The 18,278-nt window shown below is 38.8% G+C and overlaps 1 protein-coding gene and 1 long non-coding RNA gene across 2 annotated transcripts in view; both read right to left on the bottom strand.

The window, feature by feature from the left end:
- Positions 1-18,278, bottom strand: part of elfn2b (extracellular leucine-rich repeat and fibronectin type III domain containing 2b) — a 133,594-nt gene that overhangs the window by 98,196 nt on the left and 17,120 nt on the right. The gene's annotated exons all lie outside the window — the stretch shown is intronic.
- LOC144044466 (uncharacterized) lies at positions 3,673-9,814 on the bottom strand. The gene is made up of 2 exons (XR_013291276.1): positions 9,587-9,814; positions 3,673-4,466 (listed from the first exon to the last, which is right to left on the bottom strand). It is a non-coding gene; the product is annotated as an uncharacterized LOC144044466 (long non-coding RNA).

Below are 18,278 nucleotides of genomic sequence, written 5' to 3'. Positions count from 1 at the left end.
TGCATGTTCAATGCATATATCCTGCACAAAACAAAAAATCCTGGGAAGTGCCAACACTTTTTGGAGTTTATCCGGCTAGGTGGTGAGATGGTGGCTGTTACCACAAGACAAGGAGGAGGAGGAAGTTGTTGCAGGTATAGGAACTGAAGGGCATGAGGAAGCCAGACGTAACACCAGGTCACCATATCATGATCCTGAGAGTAGACTTGATGGCAACATGGCCAAACACACACTGCAGTACATACCTGCTACTCCCCGGAAAAAAAGGCCGGTAAGAAAGTGTAGGGTCAGCACGCGAAGGGGCAATCGCAGTGAAACTAATCTGTGGTGCAAATCCCGCTGCGTCCCCTTGCACGCAGGGGAGTGTTACACAATATACCACACAAAAAGAAAAATTGTGTAGTTGAAACATCCACACAATTGTAAATAGTAACACATACACACACCACACATGCACAGTTGCACAGTTGTAAATAGTTTGCCAAATTGTTTTGTCAAATTGTTACACTGTTGAATGTAAATAAACTTATTTTGCTATCAAAAAACACTTTTTCATTGTTGGTGGTAGTGTTTTATAGAAGTAAAGCACTGTTTAGGTGTTTGTGGCATCATTCATGGGGAAAAAAAGTGTCAAATTCACTAGAGTGCATGAAATAATATCGTTTCACAAAAAGCTTGATTTCTACGTATTTTGGTCCAAAACAGAGCATTTGGGTGAAACTAACCTATTTTCTATTGTTGATTACTGAAAAACTGAATGAGGTAGAAACAAACTTATTTTTTGCTGATGAAAGATGAGAGTTCAATCTTTCATTTGGTAGTATCTGTGTTTCCATAGTCCAAACAAAACATTTTCTGTGGACCTTGAAAGATCAGTCAAAATGCTCTAAATCAGCTGGCACCCACATGTTCTCTTTTCTGAAAATGGTTGGCAGTCAAAGAGTTAAACATCCTACCTAGTATGCAAGTTAGCTCTTGCCCTACTTAACCCTTGATGCCTACATTTTGGCCTGTTTTACTGCCGCTTCTCATCTCTCGTGCCCTCTCCTCTCTTGTTAGTTGGTGACAATTGAGGCCGTTGCTGTAAGGGTTTTGCATTGACCAACCGGGGCACGATCTGAGGAATATCCACTTCCTCAATGGACTCTCATGCTTTTTTAACTAAGCTTGTACAACATCATACGATGTGATAATTGTTGAACACACTCACATCCATTGCAGCCTGGTCCTCCTGGATTAGAATGTCTCTGATTGTTGTGAACTGAGGGTCTGTGGAGCACTTTGAGATTCATTTTTGATTTAGGACTATACAAATCAACATGCCTTGATATGTTTGTCTTTTTTTGTTAGCTGTGTGTCTTTATCCTGTTGGACCAAGCTTTCAGACCCCGGCCAGCACATTTTGCTCCAGAATGCCTTGATAGGCTGAAGATTTCTTTGCACCCAACACAGATTCAACTCACCACATGCCGGATTTAAAAAAGCCTCCCCAGAGCGTTTCTGAGCCTTCTGTTTTATTTCAAGTAGGTACAGTGTTGCTTTCTTTGTACACGGGGAACAGGCAAACATGTCACTGACATCATCACTGAAATAACTAAAAACCGATGAGATTGGAATTTGCTGAAATACATATTGACAAGAGAGAATGCTTCTGGGACAATGGTCTTGTAATGACTGTGGGTTTTCTTTTTGTGAATGATAAGAGGCGGATACAAGTTAATTGCACCCTCTGCCATCTGGTGAAAAGAACATTTTACTATATTGCTTATATGTTGAAGACACCGGTAGATGAACAATGATACAAAGATATTTGTAGCAAATAATTCATAATTTCCTTAAGTGGACACGTTTATCCACGTAGAGAAATTCTGTCTGTTTGGGATCGCTGCAACTGGTTTTCGTCTTTTAAATTGATTAAATTGTATATGAGATCTGAGTGAACAAGTATTAGTAGAGTTTGAAGTCGTGTTTTGTTACGGAGGGACGCGAAGTCCTTGATTTTGGATTTTACTACGACAACTATATACGTACGTGGTGACGGTCGTTGTTTACGGAAGTACCGTCACGTTGGATTATGCGCAGCTGAAGTAAAACAGCATTAAGAGGAACAGGTTGACGTAACGGCTTTATTATGCCATTACTAAGAAATCGCTGGATCCGGATGTATTTATTTTTCAACGAAGGCACGTTGTATTTTATTAAATGAGTCTGTGCTCTTTGGAGATATTTTATGTTCGTCTGTAGTTATTTTTTATTTTTTGGGGGAGTAATGAACAATGTTGCTGAATAATTTTAACCTATTGGATTGTGGTACCACAAGTGAGACGTTACTGAATTAATAGATATTGATACAACTTGAATATAATTAACATAAGTTATGGAGGCCATTTTTGACTGTGACGCCGAGTGGTTTGACCTGAATGTACTTCCGGTTCATACTCGGAACATGTTGTTGGTTGCACAAGTTGATAATGCTTCCGGTGTCGCCATCGGAGCATTGTCCACAAAACAAAGACGTAAATTGAATTTCTTAAACGACTGGATGCGCACTTGTTCTGAAAAAGGATGGTTCCCACCGTTACAATCTACGGTTTGCTTGATATCATTGATGAAATCGGTTGAACTTGCATGTGTAAAGAAACGGCAAACGCTGGATAAACAGGTACGAGATACATCTATATTTTCTTCAAATGGAAGAAAAATCAGACAACACTGTAAGAAAGTGGATCAAATGGTGATTAATGCTAGTATGTTAGCTTTGGGTAGCTCTGTAAAGATCACTCGGATGTCTGTGATAAAAACTGCTGATGACAAAGAGGCTAATTCAGATGCTAAGCTAACAGCCCATCCAGCGTACGTGGAAGCTCACATGGGAAATAAGTTTGACCCTATAAACCCGTTTACTAAATCACCATATAGTACTGTTATTCAGATGCTGCAAGATTTGCAGGCACCTGTTTTGACTGTAAATGGTGGTAATCTCGATGTGGATTGGAATGGTAATGTTGACATTTAACTGTTTCAATTTATATTTTAACTGTTTTGAATTTAGTTATACATGTGTAAATGTAAAATATAACCATGTTTAGCTTGATGAATAAGGCTGTGATAATGATTTCTTTGAACTTTCTTTGAACTTTGTCCTCTCTCTTTCCGTGAGAAAGGAATGTGTTAAAAGGTTTCTGTTTCTGTTTTGTCAGAAACTTGTACCTGCTTTTTATCACAACTCTTCTAAGGATTCAGGGAAGGGCGGGGACAGGTCCCAATGTAAGACTTTTTGTATAAAGATGCTGAACATTCACAATCCAACACACATTTGGAGCTTTACGCCAATTTTTGAGTGAGCTTGATTTTGTGTCTTAGGAGCGCCTAAAATAAAAACCTTGCAAGGAAACTTCTTCATCGATCTCAATTCTGATTTATTTGAACACGCAAAAGATTACAAAAATACATGTAATCTTACAGTAACAATCGCGATACGAATCTTTCACGCGACTCTGTTGTTGGAAGATAAATTAGAAAAAGTGTTAGCTGTAAAAGGTGACCCGCAGGACAAATTGAACCAGGTGAGAGCTTTCGGTTTGGAATTGACTAGACATGCGGAAGTACCACAGTTAGCTTGTAGTAAATGGCGTTCCATTCTTTCTCGCTTTGAAAAAGCTGCAGACGATGAATTGATGGAACAAAACCGTTTATTAAAGGCTGAACGGGATGAATTGTTTAGACAACGAGACCATGATATGACTGGTGAAGCTTCTAGTGAATTGGCTAACAGCTAGCAAATTGAAGACATACAGAGGAAGCTGGCACTTCTAACATGTGCCGTGGAGAATGTTTCAGGGTCACGTGACGTTAGCGTATCAGAAAGACTCCCGGATAGTACTCCTAAACAACCTGTGACTCGCTCTAAAGAAATGAATCTGCAGACAAGGCCGCAAAACAAGTGGCGGGCTACAGCCCAACACTTCAATTGATGGTGAGCGAAGGTGAATTGGGAGACAGACAAGAAATAACTTCGGAAACAATTAAGTTGTGGCAGGAGAAGGCCAGTCCGGAGGAACAGAGTGTTTGGCTGTCAAAAGGTGGACACAAAGATGGAGCAGGTATATGGCGGAAAGAAGGCAAATATATCCCATCACAGAAACAATTAAAAAATCTAATTTCTGAAGTCCATGGAATATGCCATGTTGGTGTAAAGGAAACAATAAGACGACTAAGCAAATGGTGGCATCCTTACATGAGACACATTGTTAAAAGTGAACTGCAGGACTGCAGTGTTTGTAATAAATTCAACAGTATGCCTACATCTAAACCTCCTCCTGGCACTCACGATCCGGAAGTGACTGCTCCAGGACAAGTGATTTCAATGGATTTCACTGACATGATAAAACCAGTGGAAGGATACCGATATTTGTTGGTAATAGTGGATTCCTTTTCCGGGTGGCCGGAAGCATATCACTGCAAATCTGAAACAACAGAGGTCGTGGTAAAACATTTGATTAATCATTACATACCATCACATGGGTTTCCCAGGAAAATTAGATCAGACAATGGAACCCATTTCAGAAACAAACATCTACAGGAAGTAGAAAAAGCATTGGGGCTAAGACATACATTTGGTTCTGTATACCATCCTCAATCTCAAGGACAAGTTGAACGAATGAATAGAAATATTAAAGAAAAATTGGCTAAAGCACTGGCCTCATCAAAATTGAACTGGCTACAAGCTCTTCCTATTGCATTAATGAATGTGCGAATGTCACTAAACTCAGCCAAAGGCTGGACTTCGTTTGAAGGTCACACAAACAGACCATTTCCGGCTCCTTTTTTTTTTTTAGAGCTCAGTATTGTTCATTCGATTTGACATGTCATCATTGCTCTCCTTTTTTATTTTTTATTAAAAAAAAATATATATATATATCTATTTTTTTTTTTGTATGTGGGTGAGTATGTGTATGTGCGTGTGTGTGTGCGTGCGTGCGAGCGTGTGTGTATTCATCAGTTCACTTAAAACCTATTAAAAAAAATCCCATACTAACAATATAATAAAATAATAAATTGCCAAATGCAGAAACATCAATGTAAGTAATCACGATGTGGTGGCTCTCGCTAACAGGCAGAATTAAGTAACCAGAATTAGGTTAAAAAATTCTATATACGTAGACCATGTTTCTATAAATTTTGATATTTGGTTTTTATTTGAGGCAGATATTTTTTCCATTAAAATGTGATTTGTGAGGAGGTTAGACCATTGGTCGATATTCAGACTTTGTTTATTTTTCCAGTTAACAAGAATTGTTTTTTTTGCGATAGTAAGGGCTACAAGTGTAGATTGAAATTGTTTATGTGGTAAGTCAGTTGTTGTTAGGTCACCTAGCAAACACAAGTTTGGAGATAAAGGTATCCTACAGTCCAAAATAGCGAAAAGTTTTTCTAAGACTTTAGTCCAGAAATGCATAACCGGAGTACATAACCATAAAGCATGAACATAAGTGTCTGTAGTGTTTTGTAAACATTGGAGACAAATGTTGGAGTCTGAGAGTCCCATTTTCTTCATCATATATTGAGTAATGTATGTTCTGTGAATAATTTTATATTGGATAAGTTGTAAATTTGTGTGTTTTGTCATTTTAAATGCGTTTTCACAAACTTGAATCCAAAAGTCAGATTCCGGTGCTATAGACAAGTCTGTCTCCCATTTTGAGATGGGTAAAGACATTTTATCAGTATATGAAAGTAGCTTATATATTTTTGAAAGTTTTTTTGTTGTTGTCGGAGAAAGCTTGTTAATATCTTTAGCTAAAACAGGCGGTTGGAGCGTACCCCGAAGTGTTGGAATTTTTTTCTTTATCAGATTTTTAACTTGTAGATAATGTAAAAAATTTCCGTTTTTTATTTTGTATTTTTGGAGCAAGGATGTATATGATATAAACATATTATCTGAGAAGAGATGGTGTAATTCCTTTCTGCTCCCACACACCTAAATAAAACGGTTGGTTGTTAAGTTGAAAGTCGGGGTTATGCCATAGGGGAGAAAGCCCACAGGGCTCCACTTGGGCTTTTGTAATTTCTAGTGCCTTCCACCAGGCAGTCAGGGTGGCGGAAATCATTGGGTTTTTAAAACAATTATGTCGCTTAATCGATGTTGTAATAAAGAGTAAATCTAGAAGTCTGAGGTTATTACAATCCTTCTGTTCTAGTTCCAGCCAACAGTTAGTGTCTCTGTTGGGTTGTGCCCATAGAACGATATATTGTAGCTGGTTAGCTATATAGTAGTACATAAAATTTGGTGCCTCTAGACCACCTTTGGATTTACTTTTCTGAAGAGTAGATAGACTAATCTTTGCTTTTTTTTTTATTCCAGTAAAATTTTGTAACGGCTGAGTCCAACAACTGGAACCATTTAGCCGTAGGTTTAAATGGAATCATTGAGAAAAAATAGTTTATTTTGGGTAAAACTTTCATTTTAATGGTGGCTATTCGTCCTATTAGAGAAATAGGAAGATTATTCCAGCGCTCCAAGTCACTATAAATGTTATCCAGAAGTGGAGAAAAGTTTAAATGAATTAAATCAGTTAATTTAGTTGAGATTTTTATGCCTAATTTTTCATCTATTTTAAATTACCTATAGGAAATGAGTAGTGTGGGTCCTGGCTTGCAGGGTTCCATGAATTTTCTGTAATAGGTAGAAGTGTTGATTTTGTCCAGTTAATAGAATAATCTGATAACTGTGAGAATTTAGTTATTAAGTTAAATACTTCCCCTAACGAAGTAGCCGGCTTTTCTAAATAAAGTAAGATATCATCGGCATATAGATTAATTTTATGTTCTGTTACCCCAGAGTGAATTCCTTGAATCCTTCTTTCCTGGCGTATGGCTAATGCAAGTGGCTCAATAAATATTGCAAATAATAAGGGGGATAGTGGGCATCTGTCTTGTGCCTCTCTGTAAAGTAAAGCTCTGAGATATAATCCCATTAGTAGTAACTGTAGCTTTAGGAGAATCATATAATACTGATACCCAGTGGATAAATGATTTCCCAAAGCCAAATTTATTTAAAACAGCAAAGAGGAAGGACCAGTTAACTTTGTCAAAAGCTTCTTCTGCATCCAATGATATAATAACTGCCTTTTTATCATGCCGCTGTGACATGCTAATAAGGTTAAAGAGTCTCCTAATATTATTAGTAGAGTGACGATCTTTAATAAAGCCTGTTTGGTCGCTATGAATGATTGTCGAGATTACTGTTTCTAGTCTAGATGTGAAAGCCTTAGTGATAATTTTAATATCAGTGTTAATTAGTGAAATCGGACGGTAACTTGATGGAAGGGTGGGGTATTTTTCTGGCTTTAATAAAAGTTTAATTGCTGCTGTATTCATGTGTGGGCGTATGTAACCATTAGTTTTGATTTCTGTTACTACTCTTAAGAATAGTGGAGCAGGCATTAACCAGAAGTGCTTAAAAAATATAGCCGGATAACCATCCGGGCCAGGTGCTTTGCCATTAGGCATACTATCTAGAGCACTGTACAACTCGTTTATAGTAAGTGGCGCATCTAACATGTCTTTATATTCAGTAATTAACTGAGGTATATTTAAGCTACTGAGGAATGCCTCAATATGCTCAGGGTTAGGCTTATTCTTTTCTGAGTATAGGTTGCGATAATAGTTATAAAAAATTTGATTAATTTCTTCTGGTGATTGTGTGCATTCACCAGTTGTCCCTTTAATAGCCGTTATAAGAGATTTTTCCCGATTGCGTTGAAGTTGGTTTGCAAGAAATTTACCTGATTTGTTATTATATTCAAAGTTGTTGTATCTCAATTGTTGTATTATAAATTCTGTCTTTTTAGTTAGCATATCGTCTAATTGTATTTTTGTATTTTGTAAGTCAGTCCATATTTGGTTATTTGGGTTTATTGCGTATTCATCCATCAGTTGTTTAATTTTATCTTCCAAGTCTTTTTCTAATTTTTGCTCCTGTTTCTTTTTATAAGATGAATATGATATAATTTTACCTCTAATTACTGCTTTCCCAGATTCCCAGAGAAGAGATGGGGATAGGTCTGGAGAATCATTTATTTCCAAAAAGTCTGCCCACTCTTTTCTTATAATTTTATCAAACTCTGCGTCGTTTAGCAGTGAGATGTTAAACCGCCATGTCGGTGGTGGTTTAAAGGTATAATCAACTTGTAGGGAAAGGGAGACTGGTGCATGGTCGCTAATAATAATAGGATGTATTTTTGTAACAGTTTTATCAGCAATAGAGTTATTTGTAAGAAAATAATCGATTCTTGAAAAAGACCTGTGCACAGCGGAAAAGAAGGTAAATTCCTTCTTATTTGGATTTTTAAGTCTCCAGCTGTCGACGAGGCCAAAATCATCCATATATTCCCCTATTACTTTAGTAGATTGTAATCGCCTTGTACATGTTGTATTATTAGAACGGTCAATTAATGGATTTAAGACTGTGTTAAAGTCTCCTCCAATAATAATAGTAGAGTTCGCTGCTAAATCAAACAGCTGAGAGAAAAATTCATGGAAAAAGGCCGGATCATTATTATTAGGGGCATATAACTTACCAAGTGTATATATTTTATTAAATATAGTCACCTGAATAATAATGTATCGGCCCTCTGGGTCTGTTATTGTATTATTTAGAGTAAAGAGTAAATTCTTATGTATGAGTATACAGACTCCTCTTTGTCTACTGTTATAAGGGGCAGAGTACGCTTGGCTAAAATTCTTATCAATAAGTAATTTTTCTTCAGATTTTTGTAGGTGGGTTTCTTGTAGGAGGCAAATATCTGCTTTTAATTTTAAGAGATGGTCTAAAGTTTTTATTCTTTTTGCTTGTGAGCGAGCGCCACAAACATTCCAGGAAACCAGAACTAATTTATGCATACAAACAATATAGACTCAGTCCTGTGTATATATCTGCATAGGCCATTTGTCAATATTGTCATGTTATAGGGTAGAATCAAAGTGGTTAGGCGGTTTATGTAATTTGTGTAAAATATGAGGTGACGTGTAAGTAAATATAACAGTGAAAAAAACGGGTAGGGAGGTGAAAGTGAAGGAAGTTAGCGGGGGATTAAACATAAAAATACACCAGTAACTGGTAACCTAAGCGAGATTTTTTGTTTAAATATACTTTAGATATAGTTATGTATTTAATAATATATTTATAATATAGCCTAAACATAATGAGTATTCATATTTTAGGTTTTATAACCACATATACAGTATATGTATACATCTAATAATCAAACAAAGTTTAGTTCCACCAATGCCATTTAGAACAGCCAGGGAGTGGAGTTGGGGTTCCGGAATAGTTGGCCATCGATGTATAGCTTATCGACGACCATCGCAGTCCGTTTACCCTCCTGCCTATTTTGTTTCATTATAGGAAACAGTACCTTTCGCCGCTCATTAATCTCTCTCGGGATTTGGTCATTCATTCCAAATGAGGTCCCTTTAAACTCCCGTCCTTTACTTTTAACGAATTCTTTCTGTTTTAAATGCTCAAACTTGGCGATAATAGGACGGGGTGCGCTTGCATAAGAAGGGGGACACGTGTTACCACCTGTCATCCACGAGGCCCGCCGGATCTGGTTCAACGCCCCCGCCAGTGGGATCCACCTGACAGATTCAACTGGAAAACCACGCCTGCTCCCAGTATCCGGCTGCCTGCTCGCGGAGGATGTCGTTCAATGGAGATTGAGTCAAGTGCCCTTTTCCCCGGGCATCATTCCACAATTGAGTCACATTTTGGGAAGATAATCCCGGTGACCAATCCTTGGATCTCTGGCAGTTCGCCAGGGTTCTGAAAGAAGCTGACAACGCCCCTTTTCAAAAAAAAAAGAGAAGCTGACAACGCCCCTTTTCAAAAGGAAAAAAAAAAAAAGCTGACAAACGCCCTTTTCATTCAACAAAGAACTTCATCATGAGATGGCTTCAAAGCGGGAACACGCCACCAGCTGCTACATCACGACACTTTTTCTCATATTGTTTGTTATGCCAATCTGGTATTTTTGGAAGCCCCTTGATGCAACTTTGAATTTAACTACAACACATCATGTTAAGCGAGATATTGTTTCTCCACGCATTCCTTGGATCATATCCTGGACTTATAATAACTCAATTGCTGTGACAGTTGCCCCAAACACGAACACCTCTGTTAAAATTCCCTTTAAATCTTTGAAGGGATTTAGGAGAGGCGGGCAGACTAGAGAGGGGGACTGGGTTAAATACTAGTGGTATTTGACAGGACATGTTTTACGACTTGACTGGAGTACTTTTATAACCACCCAAAGCGGACGATACTGGCCACCAGGAACTAGCAAAGAGGCAATTTTCTTTAGCAAAAGGGTAACGCAACGTAAAATGGGGGGTCAACTCGAATTGACCTTTCCTGATGGAAATATACGGCCGCCTAATGTAACTATAAATAACACCTCCTGTTTTGGGCTATTGTTATGGGCGCGGTTCTCCGGAACTAATCCCTATTTTCCCATTTTAGTTTGTGTTAATAAGATTATGAGTAAGTTAGAACAACCAAAAATGACTAAATACATGATGGAGACCGGGGTAGAGGCTGTTAGTGTACCGATTGATGGTGTAGTTGAGTGGTTGGTTCCTTGTTACGACAGGATTGTCCGGCAGCAGTAACAATTGGCTACTGCTGGCAAACGAAGCAGCGCGTGCCTCTGGTGACAACTGTGTGGTATGCGTAGGACCACGACCTTTATTGCGAGTAATCCCTGCTAAAATAGAGGATCACTGTGTAATGGAACTGATGAATAAAACTGTCCCCAATGTTAAATGCTCTCAATGGGATAAGGTGTATCCACTCGTAAATTGGCAGACCACTAAACCAATATTTTCAAATAAAGTTGCGGATGGTAATTTTTCATGTATTAAAATGACAGGTACTGGGGAACAATTGGGAAAACTAAATCACATCACTCACTGCATTTCAGCAATAGATGTGGGACAAAAGTTCCAACCTCAATCTCGAGCTGACATTTGGTGTTGGTGTGGTGATAATCGAATATTTGATAAGTTACCTTTGAATATGAAAGGATATTATGCTCTCATCACCCTCCTTCTGCCAGTACAAGTTTTCCCCACATCTGTTGATAACCTTCTACAAATGATTGATACTCGGGAACCAAAATCTTCTCCTTCTTTTCAGAGAATCAAACGATCTTCTTGGCAAGAGCAAAATGTTCCCACCTACATAGATGCTATTGGAGTACCAAGAGGTGTGCCAGATGAGTACAAATTGGCTGATTAAGTAGTCTCAGGATTTGAATCTCTAATTTGCTGGTGGTGCACCATTAACAAGAACGTAGATAGAATTAATTATGTACATTATAATGTCCAAAGGTTAGGAAATTGGACTCAATCTGGTTTTGAGGCTGTACACGGCCAGTTAGTTGCCACATCTTTGATGGCATTCCAAAATCGAATTGCACTAGAAATGTTGCTGGCAGAGAGGGGCGGAGTTTGCTCAATGTTTGGAGATCAGTGTTGTACTTTTATTCCTAATAACACTGCACCGGATGGAAGTTTAACCATTGCAATTGAAGGACTCCGGACACTTAATAAGAAAATGAAAGAGCATTCTGGTATAGATACTACCATATGGGATAATTGGATGGATGTATTTGGCCGCTATAAAACTTTAGTTTTCTCAATTTTGATATCAGTTGCTGTATTTGCTGCTTTTTTTACCCACATGCGGGTGTTGCTGTGTTCCATGTATCCGTTCTCTTTGCCAAAGAATTATTACCACAGCTATTGAAAAACAGCACGTATAAAACAAGTCTTCTTATATGATGGTGGAGTCTGTTGTTTCTCCAGTCATTTCCGCTATTGCGACATCCGATGAAAATCCCGCTGGAATTTTTCTCAAAAAATTGTTTTTTAAGGTTTAAATGTTTATTTTGGACTCTTCGGAGCCCAATTGAAGGAATGTTAACATTTAACTGTTTCAATTTATATTTTAACTGTTTTGAATTTAGTTATAGATGTGTAGATATAGATATTACTATGTTAACTCAATCACCAGATGAATAAGAATGTGAAAATGGGAACTGTCAGAGTTTCTGGTCATCGGTCATAAGGTCTAAGGACAAAGCCTGTCCACATTAATTCTCCAAAGTCTGGATGTAACTAAGATATGGGCTGTCAGAACTTGTATCTGTTTTTTATCACCACTCTCTTCTGAGGATTCAGGAAAGGGCGGGGACAAGTCCCAATGTAAGACTTTTTGTATAAAGATGCTGAAGATTCACTATCCAACACACACTTGGAGCTTTTGGAGTCTTTAGGAGCTCCTGAAATAAAAACCTTGCAAGGAAACTTCTTCACAGATCTCAATTTTGATTTATTTGAACACGCAAAAGATTACAAAATTACATGTAACCTTACAAAAGAAAAAGCAACCAATTAGAGACAGAGGGCGGGAATGATGAGATGTTAATAATTTGTCACGCCACTCAAATTTCAAAATAATTAGTGTTAAACTAACACTCCATGATGATAGGTTGCTTTTCTGGGATAGCGAGGTACCAGGTCAGCATGAGGCTGTGGGGGCGTGTCTGTTATGTGTGTGCCGCGAATGATTGTCACTTGTTTTTCCATGTGCATGGTGGTTTCTTGTATAACAAATAAGAGGCACAAGATGGGGCCAGAAACAGATTTTGTAGCAGATCATATTTATCATGTAATTTTGAATTATCTAGAATAAGGAAGTCTCAATCTACCTGTTTAACCATACTAAAGGAAAGGAATAAACCGAAGGTGTGATCATACTCAATTAACACTCCCTTAGTTCTCACTCATTCTCGCTCGCAGCAGCCGTCGCGCACGCGCAAAGACACGTGCGCACAGCTCATTAACTCGCCCTCGCTCCATCTCTGTCTTTTTTTCTCTTCGACGAGAAGACTATTTGCTCCAGAGACTGACGCGGTACTGAAACTCTCATTAATATTTTCTCATTATCAGTGCTTCAAGTGTTGAGCAATAGCACAATGGCTTGTCTTGGCATGACGCTCGACAAAGCTGTTATCTATTGCGGCTTCTGGGAGGACGTGTGGTCATGTGTGATGAGGTGCTAAATGGTTTCCCACACAATGGGTGACTTTGTGTGTCTCATACAGCTGTGACATAATAGCCGTGATTTCTTTTCTCTGGAGACGTACATACCATCCAAACAGCAAAGACAAACAGCACTTGTAACTTGTAAAATCATGCTCTAATAATCCCAGCTGTATTTGCTGCAAGATTCTAAGTGCATTCGCTGCGTCACTATAGTCTGGGAGGGCTATCACAAGGCGAAAACAAGAATTGGATGCCCTAATGAGTCATCCAGCAATGTCTCTCTTTAGTCATCCTTCACCTTTTGTGTATTTTGAGTGTTTAATCCTCTGTAATTTGTTAAGGTTATCGCAGCACTTCATTAGACACAATAACTGTGTTCTTAAAAGAAGAAGAAACATTTTGGAAATGTTCAAAATTTTCTTGCGGCAAGAAAAAACATTAAACGATAAATGCTTTGATTGGCGGCAAACGGAGTCGGCTGTGTTCATACTCACATCTTTTTCAAATATGCAGTCATGCTCACAGCTGTGAAATTACCAACATCCAGTCTAACCCGCCACGGAACACATTTGGACTGTGAGTCGTGCCGCACCAGTCACAAATACAGAACCTATAGAGAGAACCTTTCATCTTCACAACGGCATGGAAGTCCAACTGCAGACACATCGGCACTTGACCAGTGTTAAATTGACTTTTTCCCCCCATGATGTCTGCTTTGAATGTAAAATTTGATGTACTGTCTTGATGTTGGGCCATGACAGTACATGATATTATATTCAGCAATACTAACAAAAAGTAAGGGATATTGAGCTTTCAGGTGCAATTCCAAAACATTTTTGCTTAAGTCGTGGATCAAACACCTGTTGAGAATTTTACCAGCTCCTTGTTAGAGCAAAAGCAAGCATTGAAACACTGGGCCAGTTATACAGTACATGTGCATTCAGAAGTTAATCCAATTAAGTTCACCAGTTAATGTCATTGTGCATTTTACACGTGTGAGTATTACATATCAAATATACTATAGACTGCTGTGACACCACCCACCCCCATAGATAAAAAAAAAAAATTGGCCTGTGTTATGTCTTGGTCATATGCAGCTGTCTAGACATAAATAATTTATCAGTGTGAAAAGACCAACCAAGGGCAACCAATTAACTATAGCTCAGACATTGTCCTGCTGAGTTTGATTTCCTGTGAAGCTTCAGCAAAGAGCTGTAGTATTTATAAGAGATGGGCGCGTGTCAATACCAGTAACGGCTGCCCTCTTGTGGCCGTTTTACAATCAGGAATTAGAGATTATCCATCCATTTTCTTAACCGCTTGTCCTCACAAGGGTCGCGGGGGGAGCTGGAGCCTATCCCAGCTGGCTTTGGGCAGTAGGCGGGGTACACCCTGAACTGGTTGCCAGCCAATCGCAGAATTAGAGATTAGAAGAATAGAAAATTGCCATTAAGTTTAAGCAATTTTATGTAACAAAAATAGTTGAAGTATCAGTACTTGGTATCGGTATCAGTGACTATTCAAGAGTAGAGTCTTACTCATACTGGTATTGGTCTAGGTGTGGGGGGGGGGGGGGGTGGTATTGAACATCCCTAGCATTTATAACATGAAGAAAAAGCACTAATCGTGAGACATGATTGGTCGTTGCCTACTTCCTCAGCACAGGTGATGTCATGAAAATGATGCAGCTACACTTTGACATACAAAAAAACAAGTCAGTCAATCAGTACACATTGATCAACACCCTTAATAAATCAAATAAACTCCCATTAAAGTAGAAAAATCACAAATTGACATACTAAATGCTCTGATTAAAACAAAAGTAGTATAGTTTAAGTGGGCGCGTAGATTATTTTTTCCATCCTTTATTTCTGCATAGAAAAAATGTGTCATTTTCCTAGAGGGTGTTAATTTCTGATATCTATTATAAACATTTGAAACTACCATTACATATGTGTATTGTAAGTTTTTGAACTGAAGTCAAGCAAAACATAATGCACACGCTCATACTGCCCTGTTGCTTCCTCTTTATGCACTTTTCCTATGGATTCGTAAATCTCCAAACTGGGCTGCACGCATGTTCACTTGTGATTGCAGGATTGTTTACAGCACGAGGCATTTTAGCAGAGTGGTCTCACGACTCTCGTGCGGCCAGTGTGTTTCCATGGTTACCGAGTGTAGTATTGTGAAGAGAAGCAAAGAGACTGAGACTCCGATATACCAACACTGTGCTCTTCTCTCCTTACCAGTTTAGAATTCATGTCAAGCCGGGCACGCAAATGGTCTGGAACGCTTATTTGGAGACTTTCAAAATGTGTCTGGACAATGTTTGAGCTGGAGCCACTAGTGTCTGGTCTGCTGCAGTCCAGTATGGATGAGAATACTCAAATACTGTACAGTTCAACTTTGCTAGTCTGAAGGCAGTTAAGGTCCTGTTACATCATTCTGCATCCATTAAAGAAGAGAGTGAAATTTGAAGAAAGTCCAATAGTGGAATTTTATCTAATAAGGGTCAATACAGGAGAACATTTTTTTTTGTCTCAGTTCTCACTTGACCCTGAGGGGTTCTTCATTAGCATTGAATATTATTCTACTATGCGCCCTGCGTTAATCCAATACATTCACAGCTTTCAGTAAAATGCAGGGCATTTGTTGCCCACTGCAAACTACAAACACAATAAACTTTGTTTAACACGTATTTGACAGATTCAAGGAAAGAAGAAGCATTTGAACCCTAGAAAATGTTGTAAAGGGAAAATGAATTATGTAGGTGTCCATTTAATACCTGGAATAAATTTGATGTAAATGGGCTCTTTAGCGTGCCAACACTGGCCATTTAATCGGTGTTCACATGCATATATAAACATACTTGGACACAAATGGGACTTAATCCGCTCTCAGGTGGGCACCACACTTAGGTCCAGCTGATGCTTATGGGTGTTATGCATCAATAACCATCATCATAATCATTATTTATATTTTCAAAGTTGCCCTGTGCACTCATGCATAGACTCTGACTGATCATCTTTGAATTCATCCTGCTTGCGCCATTGCAGATGTCGCCCACGTTGCGATATGCAGCGCAAATAAAAAGCACGTAAATGTGCACCTACATGGTTCTGCATTTATTCTCACCAGACACCACACTGTGCACGTTTTTGACAATCAAATGATGAGATAGAATATAAGAGCTTTGTGAAAAATGATACCTTGTCAGAGTTGATGATGCTATAATTGACAATCGATAGTGAGGTGAGCTGAACCATTATGTTGCATGATGGGAGCAATGTGTTGCAGGTGCGTAAAAACTAGCAAAGTTATGGTTTGGATTTTAGGGCTACTAAAGGGAACATGTGAAACACAGGCTGTTCATAAATCAGACTGGCTGTTGTTTTTCAGCTCTTTACTGACATCTAAGGGTAATCACAGCAAATTACATTAGTGTTGCTGTTGGATGTGTGGTGAGACTGTGTTTAGGGATTTGCCTTAAAGTCAGCTTGCTTTCGCTTAAGAGTCATTCTTAACACAGAATGAATAGCTGCTTTTCCACCAACAAGCCCAGGATCTTTGAGTTTTGGTAACAGGAGTTCTTGGTTGTAAAAGTTCCACAGGGAATTTAGAATGTGTGTTTCCACAGCGTCTTAGAGTTCTCGGTAATTGATTCAAATGAGATTGATAACATATGAGTTTGATGAGCCCAGCCGATGTAAAAACAACACCACCCTGAAACTGACCATCCAATCAGCCTTGGTCAGTGCATATGGCGGATCAAAACTGCCAAAATTTGAGAGCAAAACGTTTTTTATTTATTGAGTGATATTTAATTATATTTTTATATTTATTTTTATTTTTTGAATCTCGTTTTTTCCCAACTTTTGTTTATTTATGCATATATGTATTTTATATATGTTATTTTTGATTTCCATTTATATAATTTTTTTTATTTTATTTTTGAATTATATATTTTTTTATCCGTTTTTATTTTTACTTTTAGTCATTTATTCATTTATTTAGTCGTTTATTTTCAATTTTGGCAGTTTTGGTCCTCCATAAGTGCAGCCCGCCCCCTCAAAGTTCCAGCTTGGCTCAGCAAGGCCCTGCTGCTGAGATATTACTCGGATGCCCCTTGGGGAATTTAATTACCCCGGAAATTGGTTGGTGGTGGAAAAACGCGCAAACTGAATTTTTCGAAGGTAAATTGAAAAGTTCTCCAAAAGTTCCAGCGGTGGAAAAGCCCCTAATGTTCTTGAAGTATGACAATTAAATGTTACTATGACTGAGAAAAATATTGTTTTTCATGCTATTGTACTCACACAAAAAATGGGGATATTCAGCTTTTGATTAAATTCCAGGACATTTTGCATGCGGAGGAGATGATGATAATGAATTCTAATGTGTAATTACTTTCAGTCCAGATTGAGGCATTCAACGAGGAACTTCTACAAGTACTACGACAGGGTTGAAATGCAGTATTCACAAAAATCTAATTGTTAGAAAGAATGAAAACGTCATTCCTTGATCAAACAAACAGAATGACATATACACCACATAGGCACCTGTAGAAACAAGCTGTCACAACAGTCAGAAAGTGTTTAATGAATGAGAGGTTATCATATGCAACATAAACTGGATCACATCATGCAAACTCTATCCTGAGTGTAAATATTTGACAATGCATAATTTGTCACTACAGCATTTCCAATTATGTTTGATCTCTTTATAATTCCTGTCCCCAAGATACTTGAAGACATATATCTTGGGGACTTCGTGACCGAAAGAACAAGATCCCGGATACAAGCGGCCGAAATGAGTTTCCTCCGCAGGGTAGCCGGGCTCTCCCTTAGAGATAGGGTGAGAAGCTCGGTCATCCGAGAGGGACTCAGCGTCGAGTCGCTGCTCCTCCACGTTGAGAGGAACCAGTTGAGGTGGCTCGGGCATCTGGTTCGGATGCCTCCTGGACGCCTCCCTGGGGAGGTGTTCTGGGCATGTCCTACCGGCAGGAGGCCCCGGGGACGACCCAGGACACGCTGGAGAGACTATGTCTCTCGGCTGTCCTGGGAACGCCTTGGGGTCCCGTCGGATGAGCTGGCTGAAGTGGCTGGGGAGAGGGAAGTCTGGGCTTCCCTGCTAAAGCTGCTGCCCCCGCGACCCGACCCCGGATAAGCGGA

Source organism: Vanacampus margaritifer, chromosome 2 (assembly GCF_051991255.1).
Source record: "Vanacampus margaritifer isolate UIUO_Vmar chromosome 2, RoL_Vmar_1.0, whole genome shotgun sequence".
In the NCBI taxonomy this organism is placed as follows: domain Eukaryota; kingdom Metazoa; phylum Chordata; class Actinopteri; order Syngnathiformes; family Syngnathidae; genus Vanacampus; species Vanacampus margaritifer.
This window is presented reverse-complemented; position numbering and strand designations above follow the sequence as displayed.